Source organism: Rhinolophus ferrumequinum, chromosome 6 (genome assembly GCF_004115265.2).
Source record: "Rhinolophus ferrumequinum isolate MPI-CBG mRhiFer1 chromosome 6, mRhiFer1_v1.p, whole genome shotgun sequence".
Classification (NCBI taxonomy): domain Eukaryota; kingdom Metazoa; phylum Chordata; class Mammalia; order Chiroptera; family Rhinolophidae; genus Rhinolophus; species Rhinolophus ferrumequinum.
This window is the reverse complement of record NC_046289.1, coordinates 47,095,042-47,113,430: the sequence shown is the minus strand read 5'-3', so window position 1 is coordinate 47,113,430 and position 18,389 is coordinate 47,095,042. Positions and strand designations below refer to the sequence as shown.

At 38.5% G+C, this 18,389-nt stretch overlaps 1 protein-coding gene across 1 annotated transcript in view; it reads left to right on the top strand.

The window, feature by feature from the left end:
* RAB8B (RAB8B, member RAS oncogene family) overlaps window positions 1-18,389 on the top strand; it is a 58,602-nt gene that overhangs the window by 15,909 nt on the left and 24,304 nt on the right. The window lies entirely within an intron of this gene.

The window sequence follows — 18,389 nt, the reverse complement described above, 5'->3', positions numbered from 1 at the left end:
TTTTCATATTTCTCTTAACACTACCAATATATATATTTTTAATTATCTAGTTTAAAAACCTGGAAGTCACCTTTGACGCTTTAAGTCCTACGTGTAATTTGTTGCCAAGTTCTGTCTATTCTTCTCCCACCCTAATTTAGGCCCTCAACACCTCTCACTTCGTGCTTGCGATATCCTCTTAGGTGGCCTGAACTCTTCCAGTCTCACTGGAGCAGGACCCCCCCCACCCTGTGCCCTCATTCCATCCTACACACTTTGATCTAAAAATTAGTTGTAGAGCACAGCTCTGATTGTATATCCTATTATTTCCTTACTCCTCTGGAAAGTCTTAGTTTTCACTTTGCCTAATTAAATATATCTTCATCAGTCTACCATTCTAAACTCCCTACCGTGTGGCTTCAGCTGGATTTCCTCCTGCTCCTTGCAGGAGTCCTGGACTCTAACCCAGGGATTCCTAAACAGACGTGCCTGGCAGGCTGTGGCCACGCTTTCTCCTGAACAGTGTAAGGCTACTAGCTGCCCCATTCATGAGAGGGAATGCTGTTTTTAAGTTTCTGAGATGATGTGCTTCCTATATTTTTTAGAACTAAAATGCTTCCGATGAAGTAATGGTAATAATAGATGGTTATTATTTATCTCACTATCATTTGCAAATTTTAAAAACTTGCAATGGAATTTTTGCTATCTTCTCTGAGGGAGAAAAGGCTATTTCTAGCCCAATTTTTTACCCAAGCAAATTTTATGGAATACACAGTTCCTAGCTTAGTATACTTCTTCTTTTAAATTCTTTCATTCTCCTCACCACAACCACCTTCTATGTTTGTTTCTGGAAATGTTACTAATTCACAGAATTTAAAAGGCTAGGAATCACTGCACTACCCAGAATGGATGGATGGTTCCATGAACACATCTAAGCTAGTATTTATTTGCCTGTTGACATCCTGCCTTTCCTTCCTGATGCTCCTCAGATGTGACTTTCTCCTTGCCCCCTCACCCCATCAGAAGGTGCTTTCTCCTTTCTCAGTGGTACTTTAAACCCTGCATGGATTTCTGCATGGCATTTCCCATCTTCTTCCTGCCCAATTTGCCCCACTTCCATGGTAACTTTCTTTAGGAACGAAGGTTATTTTATCTTTGTGTTTTTTGCATTGCCAAGTATTGTACTTGGAACATGTTTGGTACTCGAAAAAATTGTCATTGAACTGAAATTTCAGGGTGATATTGATGATTAAATTTGGATAAATAAAGCTCTCATCTTTGGGGGAACAGGTCTTTTAAAAGGTACTTGCTTAGAATTTTTTCTGATGATTCTGGAATTAGACTTACAGTTGTTTACTACAAGTTAAGAATGTTCATTTATCTTTTAAAGAGAAAATAATCTTGGCCCACAATTCTAGATGTCTCAGCATGGAATTAAGATCTGCTGTAGTTGAGGTGGTTAAATTGAGAATTTACGTATTTCATTTGACATTCTCCCGTGAAACCTTTGTTGAAAAAGTGATTTTGTTTTGACAGAGGAGGTCCTGAAGATCTTTTCCTCCCAGGTGATAGGCTACAAGTTCTTTGCCTCTGGTCTTCTGTAGAGTTGTCAACGCCCTGGGAACATTGGCCTGATCCAGATAAAGAGGCTTTCTCTGTATCTAATAGAGCGTCATCTTTGAGTAATATACAGGCTGTCACTTTCATTCTTTTAAAAAAAAAATTTTTTTTTTTTTAAACAAATTTGTTTTTTTCTTGCTGCTTTGTCTCCTTCTCCCCTCTTCCCCCAAATCTTTTGTTCCTGAGTTTGAATTGTGCAAAAGAAAACCTGGATGAGAGAGAGGTGGTGGGACCACAGCTAGGCCTCCTAGTGTAAACCCCCTTCTACCTTTGGGCTTCTGACCTATGGTGGAGCCATTTTTCAACTTTTGCCATTAAAGCTCTGAGATCGTTTTGGACCTGGGGAAAGAGGCAGGGTTTCTGACGTGGAAGAGCCTGGATGGAGAAGGAAGAGTGTGCCACTGCCTCTTCTCTCTTGTCTTTTCTACTGAAAAGGGTGGAGGCTGTAAGTAGTGACAGCAATGGTGGCCAGGCAGCAGTGGGCGGGAACCAGTGGGCCAGTTCTTGGCCTTTTCTAAACTGTAGGCTGGCTTTGCGTTGCAAATGACTGGTATTTAAATAAAAAATGAGAAATTGAATTGTCTCTTCAAGAGACTGAAAGCCAAACATCATACACAGGCATTTTCTAGCAGCATACTAATAATACTCTAATTAGCTTTAAAAAAACCAGGCCTTAACTCAACCTAAGGAAAGTTCTTTTGCCAAGAGATACCACTACACAGTGACCCATTGGAGCTGTTGCAATATCAAAAGACAAGAGCAGGAAAAGAGGGGAGGATTCTGAAGTTTGTATGAGATGTGTGTCTTATCTGCAAAAGCCCAGGTAAAAGTGAATGATGAACTCTGCTTTCATTGGCTGAAGCGTTTTGCATTAAAATCTCTTGGCTTTTCTGGCAAAACTTTTATTTTTTGACAGGGGAACAAATAATAAGAATATCCATTGTAGATCAGAAGTATAGAAATTATTGAGATTATGGGGAAATGTTTCACAGATGTTCCTGAAACTACAGCCAAGTTGAGTGAATTCTTGCTCCTTGACGTGTTGGGAGGTTGGGAGATTCTTGTCTCATCACTTACTGGGACATTATAACTGTGCTCTGCTCCAGGCTGTGTGCTCATACACTGACTGTATCTCTCACTGACAGGCTGTTTAGCCCTATTATATTTAATTATGATGGCCGTTCAAACAGGAAAGAATGTGTAAGAGAAAGCCTTGGTTTGAAATTTTCTTTATAAAAATTCTTGGTACTGTATTTAGCAAATACTTCCTTTAAATATATCTTGTTAAAAGTAAAAGTGAGTATGGTAGAGTTCAAAATTAATCTCCAGTTAAATCCAGTTACGGTTTGGGTGGAGTCTTTGCCAACCACCACATTTTCCTTAGTATTGCCACATACTGACCGACCAGTACGGCTCATATCCATCTGATCCGATGGTGAAATGCCCCCAGTTGGTTGTTCACCATCATTCAGAGCCCTGTTTTCCTGGCACAGTGCATTGTGGTCCTGCCTTCTGAGTGGATGTAGTTGGTGTAGAAGCATTCTCGGCACACAACAAGCAAAACATGCCGAACTAGTTCACAGCAAAAAACAAACAACAACAAAAACTAGATATCCAGGTTGTTGTTGCGTAGGTCACTGTGTTTATCGTTTTCAAACATCCGGGGTTGTGAGATAAAGTTTCTAAGGGAGGGATTTTACCATCACATTTTCTGTTTCAGTTCATGTTCAGCAGTGACTCATATCTATTCAAGTCTAACCCCATTTTGCTTGGAAATGTTTTGTACTAGAAAATGTCACTTTCAGCTGGGGGAAGGGAAATTCTGATTAAGCATCAGAAGAGTCAAGATATGGTAGTGATAATTTGCATCACTTTTGACTCAGGAAAAAATAGAGAATCCTTACAAAGAAAAGTGTTATAAAGTACAAAGTGATTCTTATAAACAGAAAGGGGAAAGGAAATATCACCTGTGCACTTCACTGTCGGAAGGAGGGTGGGGGAATCAGGGAAATTATTGTAACATTCTCATACATGGTGGGGAGATAGCCTCTGGACTTCCCCACGTTTCCCTATTCACTAAAACAGCTCTAGTGAATTGCCTCACAATTGGTATATGAATAGAAAGAAAAATGCTAGAACTCTTAAACTTGATCTTGAAAGGCCCATCTTCATATGCAGTCAGCCACAGATGTCTATGTGATTATATATTCCCATAGTGAGGGAATGATAAATGTAAATGAGAACCATGATACAATTTTGCTTTGCTTGCTTGCACATTTTCAGAATATAATTAAAAGCACATGTCACTGTCATTGGTTAGCTATGAGGTTTGTATTAGGTTTTTGTAAGACTTTGGCAGAAACCTAAGAAGTGTTTCAGTGTCTGAAGTCTTCCTCCCTCTCCCCTCTCTCCCTCTCTTCCTTTTTCTTCCCCTCCTTCCCTTTGGAATCAAAAAGAAAAACTCAGGTTTTGACTAATCTCTTTTCAAAACTAGGGACAATTTCAACCTGTACACAGATTAATTTTCATTTTTCTGCTTCCTAGCTGGTACCTGAGATTGTAACTAAGTTATACTATATCATTGCTTTCTGACTTATTTCTTCAAATAAAATCTGAAGAGGATAAATGTCTTCTAGGCACTATTTGACAAAAAAAAAAACAAAAATTACAGGTGGATGTGTACAGAAGTGGCATGTGGGAAGGGAGCCAGCGGTTGTGGTAGGAGAGCAATCATAATATGACTTAGGTCATTGGATTGATGCTTATTAGTAAATTCGTGGTCCTCCAAATAGTGCCAACTGCCCAGAAAAGCCATTGTAGTGCATAAAGAATGTCTCGTTCAGTTAGCTATTCTGCTTATACTTAAAACTATAATGTGTGCTTGTTTTAAATTCAGTAGGCTGTGCATTTATGACTACAGATGATGCAGCTTTCATTTTTAAAATAATGATAAAAGCTTAAGTTGTAAATTTATATTGCAATATAGACACTAAAAAAATGTCTTCCTCTGGTTAAGGGGAATTTTTACATGAGTTCTTTCCAACTGCTTTTGCGTATGAGTATGGAAACTGAAAATGGGTAAATTCTGTCTTCCAAATTGCATTCTACATTTTCCGTTTATTCCTGGTTCTCATATCTGCTCTGAAGAACAAAACGAAAGTGGTTTCCTTCTCTCCAGCATTTCCAGTGCTTAACAATCCAAATTGGTCATTCCTTTCCAGGTATTACAGTGTGGAAGGTAAAGGGTCTGTCTAATGCAGTTTTGAAGAGCATAATTTCAGTTTGAAAAAGAATTCTGTGGTGGTGTTGAATTCCTTGGAAATGGGTGTGCTCAGTTTCTAACAGTTCACATAGCTCGTGCCTCTGATAATAGAAGTGACCAGGGCGAGATCTCCTGCCTCCAATTTCAGCCTCAGTTCATTTCTCTTGTGTAACCCTTGAGATGTGAGTTTTCTGCTTTTGAAAGTTCACATTTCTGGTTTTTTTCCTCCTAACTTAAAAACTGCATATAGTGGGGGTTTTTTGTTTTGTTTTTTTCTAAAGAAAAAATAAAAAATATTTTCTGTGGAATACTATATAGTGTTTGTATATTTTTTCTTGTTTATTAAGGTCTTTAAAATTGATAGGGTATCTAGAGCTCTTATGTCCTCATACCTCGCACCTCATTATGTTAGAGTCAAGCGGCTGCAGTCTGTACAGGAGTCTGAGCCCTTTCTCCATTCCAGACATGGCAGCTACCTTCTGTTGCTGCCTGTGGCTCAATATCATGTTTGTTTCAAAGCACCAGCTGGGCCTCAGGGTATCTGGAAGTTGAAGACTGAGGTCTGCATACTTCAGTCCCGGGCCCTTCCCTCTCTAATACCCATCCTTCCTCCAATCTCCTGATCTCTGATTTAGACTTTGCCATCCTCCATCGGACCTCAGTTTCCTCTTGTGTAAAACAGGGGTAATAGCCCCCGTATAGGCTCGCACTGAGAACAGTGATAAGGTATATTAAGTACCAGCACAGTGCTTGGCACTAAGTGGGCTCTTGAGAAGTGAGAGCTATTTTTATTCATCATAGCCTATCCCATTATAGCTGTCACGGCATTATCTCTGAGGGGGTGAGGGGGTCTCAGAAGAGTATCTTGAGGGATATTATTTGACTCCATTATACAGGTTGTTGAATCTGATGCTCATTTTATTTGCCTGCATTTTGCTCTTTGGGACAATCTGTGCCCTAACCATACTGGACTGATTTAAACTAGAGTCCTTGATTCTGCGGGCAATTATTCCCTCATTTAAAGGATATAGTCCCATTGCATTCATTTGAAATAAGGTCACTTAACAAACCATGTTGAACTCTTCTGCCCTTTTGTGAAGGGCCTTTTTCTCTTTTGCTTCTTGGCCTTGGCATGGATCAAAGCATCTCAGGTAATGGAGGCAGCAGAACCTCTGGCGATGTCAGGATCACAAAATTGGGTATGTTACCCAGACAGTATTTCTATTATTTAAATTCTCCGTTTGCTCCTTTAAGTCTTAGCATCCCTGTTCCTTTCTGTTACTTTGCTCACAAAACAGAAACACACACACACACTTTTTAATGGCTTCTTAAATTTAACAGGTATTTTAGTGCTTACTATATATGCAAGGCTCTGAAGTTGTCATTTTTTCCTCTCTCGTTAAAAAGTGAAGGTAGAGTGGCCTTTCTTTATCACCATGGATTCTTTAAAAAGAAAGAACTAGTATGTGACGTTTGGTTGACTTCCAGAATGTTTTTTAGGCCAAGGTTTTTCAGTGTGGGGTGCAACCCATTATTGGGTCATGAAGTCAATTCAGTGTGTCCAGATCAACTTTGTTTTTTTTTTTTATTGGAGAGGAAGAGAATAGACCAGAATTTAAGAGAGTAGAAAAGAAAGTACAGAATCCATTGCATGTACAGGAATAACAAGGAGTAAGGGTCAAGTGCTATTTTTTGAAACTTTTGTTTCAGTTGTGTATGTATATATGTGATGTGCTGTGATATAAAAGGTATTTCTTAAACATGGGTCAAAAATGCTAGAAAGTTACTCTTGTGGCTGGATTTGCTACTGAATCTTAAAAAAAAATTTTTTTAACCTGTTCCATGGAGGCTGTATTTAATCGGACAAATCCCTTTTTTTCCATGAAAGAAAACTGAGCCTTTTAACTATCAAGCCTTTGTTGCTGGAGGGCATTGGCTGCTGGATTGACTTGCTATGTTTTTGTTAGGGTCTTTGGGGTAATGAGCCTATTGTCTCTGCTTTTTTGGTTTTCTGCTTTTTCTCTAAGTGGACCCTGGAAGCCCTTCTGGTGGCTGGAACAATGGCAGGAATTTCCACACAGCAGAAGCATCTACAACATACGGTTTTGTGGTTGCTGCCAAAGTTTTAAGAAAATTATGATTTCTGAAGAAAGTAAAACTGTCTAACCAACATGAAATATCCAATTCTTTTTTTCCCACTTGTGGTAGCAGTTACATTGGTCCTCCTAATATAATTACAAAATTAGTGTTTATTTCATTGTGTGTGGGGATTTTCAAAAGTCACCCAGACTCCTACGTCTGTCTAAACTAACATATGATCTTTTGAGGATTAGGTTTAAGACAGTGGTAACAACCTTTAGCTCAATTCCATGTCTCTGTGAGAGACTGCATGTGTCTCTTCTGCATTCTAAAATAAAAGACATCTATTTTATGAGTGCTTGATACTGTGTTTTATGATTTGGTCTTTTCTCAATAATTATTTTAGTGTTTGTGTGTTTCTTTTTTAATGTTGTTGCATTTATCATCTAAAGTTACCCAAATATGTAACTTAATCCATCAGTTATTAAGATGTATCATTGAAGTAGGATCAGTTTAGAGATACACGAATCTGATTGTATTCAGAAGTAATTAATCAGTGTCAAGTGTATTTTGAGTATCTGTGATATGCTTGGCAAACAGGAGAGAGGTTCCAAAAGAAGTGTTGTAATTAAAAGACGAGGCTCCTGCTTCTAAAGGGCTGTCTTTCATTCATCCCTTTAACCATTTTTGGAGCACCTGCGCAGTTAGCGTGCACTTGTGCTGGATTCTCTGCCTGAAGTCTAATTGGGAAGGCAAAACTTACGTGAACCATGAATAATTAGATAACATATCTAGTGATATTTATTCTAAATTCTGTAGAGTGAGCAGAGTTGGCTCGCTGGGATATCTGGAGGACAGATGAAGTAGAGTTACTGAGTCTTGAACCACTGTCAGGATTTTAATGAGAAGGATGGAGAATATTCCAGACAGTCGGGGAATCCTGAAAAATGCTTAGAGGTGGGGAATACCGGAGTAGAACATAAAGGAGGCATTTCTGAGGGTATGTACTGAGGAACCGTGAAAAGGGGGGTTGGATATGTGGGATGGGGTCCTGTATTTTAAGGTGGGTAATTGTAGAGTTCTGTAAGCTAAAAAGGTACCCCACATCCTGAATGCGCTTCCAGTCTCCTTTGAGACAAAGGAGGGATTATAAGTAACTAATGGAGCTGTGTACTGTGACGGAAGTAGTATAAGCACAAAGCTTGGCGTCGCCGTGTCCGTGGCTACCCTTGAGCTATATGTTTTTTTATTATTTATTTGTTTCAATTGAAGTTGACATTCAATATCATTTTACATTAGTTTCAGGTGTACAGCCTGGTGGTTAGACATCTATGTAATTTATGCAGTGATCCCCCTGCTTAGTCTAGTACCCACCCGGCACTATACATAGTTGTTGCGACATTACTGAGTCACTATATTCTCTATGACGTACTGTACATCCCGGTGACTATTTTGTAACTACCAATTTGTGCTTCTTAATCCCCTCACCTTTTTCACCGAGCTTCCCGCTCCCCCACCACCCCTCTGGCAACCATCAGTTTATATCCATGAGTCTGTTTCTATTTTGTTTGCTCGTGTTTCTTTTGTTCTTTAGATTCCACATATAAGTGAGATCATGTGGTATTTGTCTTTCTGTCTGACTTACTTCACTGAGCATAATGCCCTCTAGGTCCATGTTGTGGACCCTTGAGTTGTATTGGTGCGGCTCTGGCTTAGGGCTTCGCAACACTGCTGACTCAGTGACAGACTTCCTTTCTGGAAGGCCTGGCTCCGGACTTGCCAGCATATGACACTCCCAGTTCACCTGGTCATCCTGTCCTGAACTGCCCAGTGGATTATGAAGCTGCAGGATACTAATGGCGAGGGCTACTTTCCGCCTCCAGCTGGGATCCTGTGCATCCCGAGACAGGTTCTCGAATGTGCTTCTTCAGGACCAGGGCCTGGCTGGGGATCGAGCTGCTTGCCCACTGCCCCAGGCTCACAAATTAAGGGTGGAAATGTTTTCCTCAAAATTATGATTGAAAATAATTATTATTTCACATTTGATTCTCCATTTATTTGATTTTTCTGTCTGCTTATTTAATTACCTGCTTGATGTCTGTGGCAGTGTCTGTCAGTCAGCTTTTGTTGTCACCCAGCCCCACAGTCTCAGTGGCGTACAACAGTAACACACATTTAATTCTTGCCTCTAAAGTTGAATCCTGGCCATAGTCAGTTTTCCCTCAGATCCACTCCTCCCTCTTCCGCTGCCCCGGCCCCTGGGGTCAGGTGGCTACAGACTGGGTTCAGCCAATCAGATACTGGCAGGAGATTGGAGAGGAAGAGAAAGGGAGAAACCAGGGTGTTTCTCCCGCTCCTTTGTGCCTTGGGTTGCTCCTCTGGGGCTCTAGCTCCCACTGAGCAGGCCCACGTGTTTCCACTTGCATGTCAGGTGACTCTAGGCCTTCAGCTCCAATAACACCATCTCAAGACTTCTCTTGTCTCTCAAGCTTAGGGGTGGGAGTGGCTTCCTGCTGTTGGTTCACCTTTTACTATCTCCTGTGTGGCTCTCAGCAACTTTGCGGCTGTGCAGCCAATTCCCTGTATTACATTCCTTCTGTGGTAAATTCTGGAAGTGGTATCTTTTTCCTGATTAGACCCTGAATGATAGATACATGGTTCCAGAAAAGGAGTTCTTCTTTTGTCTTTGATGTTGTTTTTTCCTATGGTGCCGTCTCAGAAATGGTAGAAAACAACCTATGTTATTATCTCACAAAGCGTGTGACGAAGCAGTGTGATACAGGGTGATACAGGGAAAAGAGCACTGGGTTTGGAGCCCCGGTGATGTCACAGAGCAGTCAGTCTACCCGCTGATCATGTTTTCATTTTTTATGAGTATTTGTAGTGGTTTCCAATATAGTTTCTTTCTCATTAGAAACTCAGAATTGGAAGATGCAACTATAATTAGAGAAAAGTTATATAAAAGATTCATCTCATGTTGGAAGAAATTTATTTAAAAGGTATCCTCCAAATGGCCAAGAAGTACGTTTGACCACTGCTAATACCCTCTGTATCCCGCACGTTTGTGGTTCTTCCTAGCTTTCCTGTAGAAACAAGAGCATGTTCCCTGGGGCAGCATCGAGTGTTCCAATCCCTGTCTTTCAGACTAACGGGATGGATTCCTGTCATCAGAGCCTCTTGCCCCTTCACCTGGACTTCCCTTATTTTGGGCCTTGGCCTGGGGAAGAGATTTGCTTTGGTTCAAAACAGACTTGCAGTGATGGAGTCTTTTCCAGTTTGAAAGATGCCAGGATGATGAGCTCTATTTCGGGTTAATCTAGAACAACAATGTTTTATGGGATGGCTATACTCAGAAGTCTCAAAGAACTAATACTTAATATTCAGGTCTACCCAGAGTGGACCCATTCTCCTTTTGTGATCTAGTGATGACCTAGAGCTAGATTCAGCTTTCTGTGCTCTGTTTGAAAATGGTTCCTTACATGTCCTTTGCAATCTGAGTTCATACCTCCAGGGGGGACCCTGAAAGGAGATTCCCCTGTAAGTGTCACCTGAGTCACAGAATTCTCCTCCTCAGCGTAGTGTATCACCCAGTGAAGGGAGCTAGGGAGACATGGGTAAATACCCCAGCTCTGCCACTTACTATGTGTCATCTTGGACAGGTTACTTAACCTCTTGGAGCCTCAGGTTCTTTACTGGTGAAATGGGGGATAATAATAATGGCTATTTCCTAGGGTTATACCTGGCACATAGTAGGTACATCATAAACAGTAGCTCTTTAATAGAATTTCATCGTGTTTATCAGACAAAGGGCTTTGCAGTCTGGGACTCAAGAATCTCCAGCTGAGCCAGAGGTTTGCTGCACTCCTTAGCCTTTGCTAATCATAACTTGAAGCTGTCAGAATTTTTAATATGACCATTCTTTGTAAATGTGATATTTGCCCATTTTGATTTTCAGCGAGTCATCATGTCTCTTAGAGTTCAGAGAGAATTTCAAACTTGACCAAGGCTATAGTTTACATACTGGAGTGCAGGGAGGAAATGTGAAGATGATGCTATAGTGAGCACTTTTTTTTTTTTTGAAACTGGCTTAAATCTTAAGCCAAATTGGTTTCTAAATAACAGTGAAAAATCACTATTACCATTTTGCCATTTGTGATAGACAAATGTCACTTGTTTACTTTCAGCCTTTAGGGAGATAATTATATGCTTGCTTGTGGGAGTGACAGAATTAAAGCAGGCAGTTTCGTATCTCAGGAAATCATGTGGATTCATCATCTGTTGTTAGTTCTTGCTCCGGAAGAACAAGCCTTAGAATAGTATCTTTAACAAAAGCTTCAACTGTGGTGTAGGATTTTCACATTATGACATTTTAGTGACTGCTAGCCTAGCAGCCCCCTGAGGCCTGTAAGTTTTCTTCCTTGTTTTCCAGTAGCTACCACAGGGTCTGGCTCACGTTGGGCTCAACGCTTCTTGTCAAATTAAATATTAAAAGTTGCCCTTGAATTAGTCAAGTTGATTTTCATTAAGCGTGACTTACATTTGACTAAGTTAAACCTTGTTATATCTTTCATATGTGGTTGAAAAATATTTACCACATCTTTTGTATGGCCTAAATAAAGCAGTCTCCGTTTCTGTTCTATAATTTGAGTAATGGATTATACTCACACATAGGCTGAAGAATTGGTTGCAAAGTCTGCAACGTAGACTTCAATCTTGAGGCCTGCAAAGGCTCATCTGAAGTAAATTAAATATCAGTTTTTTCTGAATGTACAAATTTTTTCTGCTTTTTTTCCTTACGTTCAGAAATTCATGCAAATAACAGCAGTCCAAGTGTTGTGATCTTTTCTGTTCCTAAATGGCCAGTGACATTTTCCTTCATCCTCCTTCTCATTCTGCTGACAGACCATTTGGGGTTAAAAATACACAGTCATTGGGTATCATGTTTCTTAACTTCTTTGTATCACTGTCGTATGCATTTCCTGACCTAATGACTACGCTGCCCAAACTGGAAGCATAACATTGTGACCACCAGATGTGGAAATTCTGCCCCAGGCTTGCCTGAGGACATCCTTGAAATGACAGTGTGTCTGTAAAATGATCATGTGAGTGGACAGTTCTGTTTTTGTTTTTCATATTAGTAACTGAGAGCTACAGTTAGGGTGCTGTCAGTGTGCTTTTGGATCAGTCAAAAACCGGCTAAATGAATTGAACATTGTAAAACACTCCCTTTTCAATTGCAGAGGTAAATTTTTCAACTTGGTCATTTGTTTTTAGTTTTTTCTCAGCTGTTTATATGTGGCAACACTCTGGCTCCATCTGCCCCCTACACACCCAGAAGTCCAGAATTCTTTCCCTTCTGTACCCGAGTTTACTTTTCAACTGTATATTCCTGCTGTTTCTTTTTTCTAATCCATATTGTAATATAGGGCCTTATGAATAGAAAGATGAGTTAAAAATAGACAAAGCAAATTATTCCCCAAGGCCACTTTTGCCCTTTGGGTGTATGGGAATTCATTGCGATCCCTAGCTGAGCAGCTTCTAAAGTCTAATGAGCTGACTTTATTAAAGCTTGCACTGTTGCCCTCTCCTGGTTTACAACTGATTAGATTAATTGAATATGATTAATAAATTATAGTATGGCAAACTCAGAATTATCTGTGTTAATTAGGGACAGGGATAGCATGGAAAAATGAAATTTGCAAGTGATGCCTTTCCTTCTGGGTTTGTTTCTGCAGATGCCACAAAGACACATCATGTGAAAGCAAGCTCACATTTCTTTATCCCTTTCTTTTTCTTCCTGCATATTCTATTGCAGGTGATTCTATTGCAAATAAACTGGCACTGTAGGAATTAAAGAAAGAGGGACAAATTTATCCAAGCTGTTTGGTAAATAATGGTTTCAGTCTTCAGTTAACATGGGCTTTTTCAGATGGAGTGTGTGGATTGGTTGTTTGGTGCACTTTCTTATACTTTTCCCCCCGTAGAAACAGCATTATATTCAATGGTAGGATTTTGCAAGAGCAATCCCCCAAAGTTGCTTGAATCCAGAATTTGGAGGATGGTTGTAGTGAGTACTATTTCAACTATAGCATGCGTAATATTTTCTTCAAAATTGTTTAATGCCAAGGTAATAAAAGAGTATGTGGAAATTTTAAGTTCATCATGTTGAAAATTATCTCACAGTAACTTACATACCCTAACATAACTACTTTACTGTTTTACATGTTGCTTTCCATGTGCTTGTTTTCTATTAATACATAGTTACATAGCACATTTTATATTTTGCTACTTTTATAACATTATAACATAAATATTTTCCAAGTTCCTATATAATCTTGATTATGATCAAGGATTACTTTTAATAGCTTCAAATAATCCTTCATGATGAAAAATTCGCATAGGCTTTCAGTGGCTACTCTCACATTGGGAAGTAAGGGCCATGGATGTGGGAGGGACGGTATTTTCAAGGAAGGGTGTCCGTACCTGTTTAAGAGAAGACTTAGCTCTTGGTCACTCACGCCCAGGCATTCTGTTGAGGAAATAAGGGTCATTGCCCTCCAGGGTCCTGGGTCAGACTAGAGACTTCAAAATGACTGTTTTGTATCTTACATGCCTGTCAGTTGGGGCAACTGCCTGATTATGACCTATTTAAAAACCATATTTTGTATTTGTAACTTTGAAAAACTTACCTGAGAAAGACAGGCTTTTCCAGGATTTGGAAAGAACTGTCTGTCTTGGAAGAAGTGGTTGGGAGAAACATCACATAAATAATTCTATCCAAGGTTAAGGGCCAGTCATTGGGAACTGCAGTTAGTTTCTTGCTCTAACCCTTGAGGCCTCTTTCTTAGTTATTAAGGGTGGGTGGAGCCTTGAATAGGATGTTGTATAAAAACAAGCTGATAAAGTATAATTTGAAATAATTTTTTGGTCAATTTTAGAGAAATTATTTTATGTGGTAGTGGATGATTTTCCAAGCCATTGAAATACCAGGATAGCTTTGTTAAAAACAGTCTCTTGTCAATATTGTTTAGGTTTTTTCCCTCCACGCCCCCCCACCACCCCCACAAACACTAGGATTTGGAAGCGGGAAAATAATGATCAAATGTGAAGTCCTCAGTAGCATACTTTTACAACCCACTCATTTTATGCTTTGAATATAATTATTACTCGTCCTTTGTGTATTTGAAGTTTAAAGTGGCAATTAGCTGGGGGACAATGGAGACAAAAGAAAAGATGACATGTTCTAGCTCCTTCATTAGTCCAGACCACATCTGAAGTAAAGGTTAGAGAATGTCTTGGGTTTCCCAGCCTGGTTGTAACATGTATTCTGTTTTAAAAGCCAAACCAAGGGAAGTAGTAGGTGGCGGAATCTTTTATCACCCTATAAAGTGAGAAAAATGTCTCAAGTATTTAGAGACAATGGCTATATGTATGAAAAATGCATAATTAGCTCATGGAAGTGTTAAGTGTATACATGAAGGTAATAGAGTGTTGTCAGCCTTATATTTTTGTATTATACAGGGTTGTGTTTACAAATCAGGATGATGTAATCATCAGTAGAAGTTTTTCATTTTTGATTGGGAAAAAACTACATTCTGTACCATTTTTGTTGATTTTTGGTCTCATCCTTTTACTTGCATATACTCCATCTGTTTGTTTTAACCCTACTCATTAGCAATAGCTTATTATAATTGCCCATCTGTCACTGCAGTGAGCTGTAAGTGCTGCTTCATTTGACTATACATTTGTGGCATCAATGTTGGTTTTGATCAAGAAAAGGCTGTTTTGCTAATGAGATTCATAACACTGTTTGCAGTTATGTTTGTTTATTTGAAAATCTCTGATCACTTTCCTTTAATCTAGAGGAAAGTCAGTGGGAAAGAGAATGGGAAGGGGTGAGGTGGGTATTGCAGAGAGTATGACTAGATGATTCTCCTCAGCCTTCAGTAATTTGGTACAGACACCGCACCCTAAAAAAAAGTTGATTTGTATTAACTAGGTGAGGAAAATTACTAAATTTTACATTTTACACCAATATAAGATGAAGTCTTTCTTAAACAAATGATTTGGAAATTTTCCTGGAAGGTAATAAAATTGTAGCTAAAGGTTATTTCAGCCCTATGCTAGTCGCTGACTGATACGTAACGATCATTTTTGTTTTTCCTCTTTTAAGAATTCATTTGTTTTTAGTTAGTGGCACCATGTAGTGTTGTTACTTAGTTCTGTTACTTTATAATATTTTTCTTTTTAGCTTTCACTTTCCTCCAGATGAACGGAAAATGTGATACATAGTCAATACTTGGAAAGATCTAAGGGATCAGTTTCACTGCATTTTTGGTGCAACATCATTGGAATGTAGTTGTAATTTTTTCCAGTGATAATTCCAGTGATTTGGAAATATGGTTTTCCCATAGCAATTGTGTGTAAAATCAGGGATTTGCTTTTTTATCTTAATCTTTTGAATATCTACAATATTCCTTTCACCCTTAAATGAAACAGAACTGACCTTGAGTTGTCAAAGTACAAACAAGGAAATTGCAGGTTTAGGAAAGTGGTAGTGACTCATCCTGAACGAGTTTGCCTGCTATAAAGGTACACTTTCTCAGAAACAGTAGATTTGTTTCTGCCAGGAGAGGCAACTGGTTTCATTTAGGAACAGTTTGGTTCTTGAACTGCTCATGAATTAATAAAGGAAAGGGATGGAAATCTCAGAGGCATTCTGAACTTTTATTCAAGAAAATTTAGTTCATAAATTGGGCTCTTTATAAAAGAAATTTTATTGAAGGTAAAACATCTGTTCATTGACAACTTCTAAAATCCACATTTTGACAACTTCAAGCACATTGCTACTTCCAGATTGAGTAGCACTTAAAATACATTTCCTTTTGAAAGTGCACGATTTGCAAAAGAAACTTGTCATGCATTCATTTGGCCATTCTCAAATGGTGAGCTGAATGCTGGGTTATCTCTGCTGGCTCTTTAATCAGACTTAAAATTCTCAGTCCTTCCTTGATTGTAGCTGTTATTACACTTTACTGTTTCTGTTTTTCTCTCTTGACATTTTGGTAGGTCTAGCATTGAGAAACCTTTAATTTGTGATTCAACACGTAGTTATATTTTAGTAGTTATTATTTGGTATATAGTGATTTGTTATTTTGGCCTTTTATTTCCCAAAGACATTTAAAGGGTTAATTAGATCTTTATATATGAATCTATAAGCCCTTGAGTCTCAAATATAGATATTACTTAAAACTATTCTTAACTGTACTGTTTTTGTATCTGTCATGCATGTTTATAGCTCAATAGCTCAAAGAAAAATTAGTACATCCTGCCTAATTGTAGAATTAGTTTATGAGTTTGTTATCTTTTGTTGGTATGATTAGATTTTATGGGTACAACTGTGTAGTGAAGAATGCCAAGAATTGAGTTTAATTCAGTAACAAGTAGGAAATTATAAAACAGTGTAAAGATGTGCAGCTTTTTCAGCAGGAAGTGGTAATATGTGTCACTATTGATTTACACCATAAATGGGGTTTAATTTATCACTTCCTGTTTACAGAATGGAAGAACCAAAGAAATCTGAAAAATTCTAGTCTATCTTCCTTTTTTAAAGTCAGGTGTCCTTTCTAGAGGCAAATTATATTCACAGACTACTTGTTAGTCCACTTAAAAAAAAGTCCCCCTTGTCCTATGTTGGATTTGACAAAACTAACATTTGGCTGCCAGGGATCATTTCAAACTGTTGTTAAAATGTCTTCTAAATTGACCCTTTTTTTTTTTTTTAACCTGGGTACCTTTCACTTTATTTTACTTTTTCTTAGCCATTGCAGAGTATATTGAATTGAGAATCCCAGTTGTACAAAATCCCTGTGTGAGAAACGCAATGTGTCAATCTGGCTAGTGGGGGCCGGCCAGTTTGAAGCGAGCAGGCCTGAAGGCGCTGGGAAATTCAAATGATGATTAGCATGTCAAGTGTTCAAAAAACCCCTCATTTCCCAAACCAGCTCCTCGGATGCTTTTCTTGAACAGGGTAAATTTACCTTTTAAAGTGTTTTTCCTCCTACACTTTAGACTTTCTCATTTTTGAATAAGAAAACAGATTGTAAATTTGAATATAAATGAAACAAAAAACAAATGGTCCTAAATATATGCCACCAAATTAGTACTTGGTGAAAATATGCTTTCATGAACTTACAGAATATGTATTTATTTACCAAAGAACAATGCCTTAAACTCCTCACTTTCAATCTAAGTAACATTCTTAACTTTATTTCTATACTTCTACACATTTTCTCCAAAATATCAATTGTTTTAGTTAGTTGCGCCATGTAACGTTGTTACTTAGTTCTATTATTTAGGTATATTTTTTTCTTTTTAGCTTTCACTTACCTTTATTTTGGAAAAAAATATATAGTTTAAAGCTTCAATATATGACTCATATTTTTTCCTATTGCAAGAATCTGTTTTCCTAATTAGAGATTTTAGTTAAAGTCAGGTACAGAAAAAAAGCATAAGCAAAATGTGGTTGTCAAAATTTCAAAACTGGAAGTATCCGTCTACATTGTATCTTCATCATTAATAATAAAAAGATGAATAAGGAAGGAACATTTCTTTAAAATGGATTTCAATATTTGGGAAACTTTTTTTTCCTTCTATGTCTGGAGTATCACTGAAATAGACAGACCACATAACCTATATTCAGATAGCCTGGGATCACAAATGTTTCCAAATGTACTTTGGAAAGAAAGTACATGTTTTTCTTTCTTATTGTAAAAGTGCAGTGTTAAATTTCTGCTTCTTAAAGTGGGTCAAAGGGGATAGATAACCCACATTTTTTCTCAGTTGATGTTAAACCCAGCCTTGGAATCTTGTATTGCTATCATTCATTGAAAGGCTCAATGTCCCAGAAATTGGAAACTTTTTCTCACGGCTCTCTTGACTGCAGCTAGATTGGACTTTTAAAGAACTTCAGTGGGAACCAGGTATTTAAAACCTCAGTTGAAAGTCCCTGCTGTTTCTCCAACCATGATTTTCCAGGGCCAGGCAGCAGACTTTCCCAAGTAAGCTGAGATAGTAACCCAGATAGAAGAGAGAACTGTTTGTGTGCTGCACCACCCACAGGGCAAAAATGCATCAAGTCACAGCTTAGGCTGAAGGTCAAGATGACTGGCTGGCCTGAGAGAGTTAGCTCTGAAGGCCGGGAAAAGTCCTGCTTCTTCCTTTTTCCCACACTCCAGCAATGGTATCCGTTCACCTATTCACAAACCCAGGGGCAACTTCCTATTCTCTTGAAACAGAAAAGGTTATGTTATTAATATCTGTTAGCTGACTAATTTGATTTTAGTGTCAAAGAATTTTGTCAATCTGTTCCCTTTCCATATTAAATGATCTAATTTGTGAAATGAAATGTGACCCAGTACTGGTCATTCCAAAGATCCTTTTCCCTGTT